Source organism: Pteropus alecto, unplaced genomic scaffold, assembly GCF_000325575.1.
Source record: "Pteropus alecto unplaced genomic scaffold, ASM32557v1 scaffold65, whole genome shotgun sequence".
Classification (NCBI taxonomy): Eukaryota; Metazoa; Chordata; class Mammalia; order Chiroptera; family Pteropodidae; genus Pteropus; species Pteropus alecto.
This window is the reverse complement of record NW_006439191.1, coordinates 4,587,862-4,588,676: the sequence shown is the minus strand read 5'-3', so window position 1 is coordinate 4,588,676 and position 815 is coordinate 4,587,862. Positions and strand designations below refer to the sequence as shown.

The following is an 815-nucleotide window of genomic DNA, read 5'->3' as shown; positions in this document are numbered from 1 at the left end:
AACCATTTCTAGGTCCAATAAAGAAAATAAAAAGTAGGGACACCAGCTTAGTGTACACTAGCTTTCTACAATATTGAAAAAAAAAAAAAAGGCTTCTCGTGAGACCCATAGACATTTTCTTTCTTGCTGTGCAGAACTGAGTTCTCCTGTATATGAGAGTGATGAAAAAAATGTACCACAAAGTTTAGAAAGTACAGAAGACATGGAAGAATACAAACATTTTCAGTAATCAAACTATAGTTAGGTAATGAGAACAAAAAAATCAGTGTTTTCATTATGCAGCTCCAAAATACGGGGACACATAAAGAACCAGAATGAATCTCAGTAAAAATATTGCTCAGTGTGTGAATGTGTTTCGATTCTATTTTTTTTTTTTTTTTTACGCCTACAGCATCTGGTCTTCCTAGGTGGTCTCCCATCCAAATACTAACCAGGCCAGACCCTGCTTAGCTTCTGAGATTAGACCTTCTGAGATCAGACGGGATCAGGCTTATGCAGGGTGGCATGGCTGTAGACTGTTTTGATTCAAAAGGGTATGGAGGTGGGTGGTCCCAGGCACCAGGAAACAAAAGGGAAAAACAAAATATAAGACTGGTATTAGGAAAGAGCTCTTTTGTGCACAGAATTCCCACAATTTCCAAATGGGCAGGGCCTCCCTATCATTTTCGAGCAGCCCCTATGAGGAACATGTATGCCACTCCTTGAATTTATGTATGCGTATGTAGAGTCTACTCATGTAAAAGTCATTACTAGGGAAAACCTCATTTCATTATGAAACTTTCTTTCTTCAAATTTTGATCTGTCCCCGTATATTG

The 815-nt window shown here is 38.4% G+C and overlaps 1 pseudogene; it reads right to left on the bottom strand.

The window, feature by feature from the left end:
- Positions 1–382: 382 nt before the first annotated feature.
- Positions 383–516, bottom strand: LOC112483264 (annotated as a pseudogene).
- Positions 517–815: the final 299 nt, after the last annotated feature.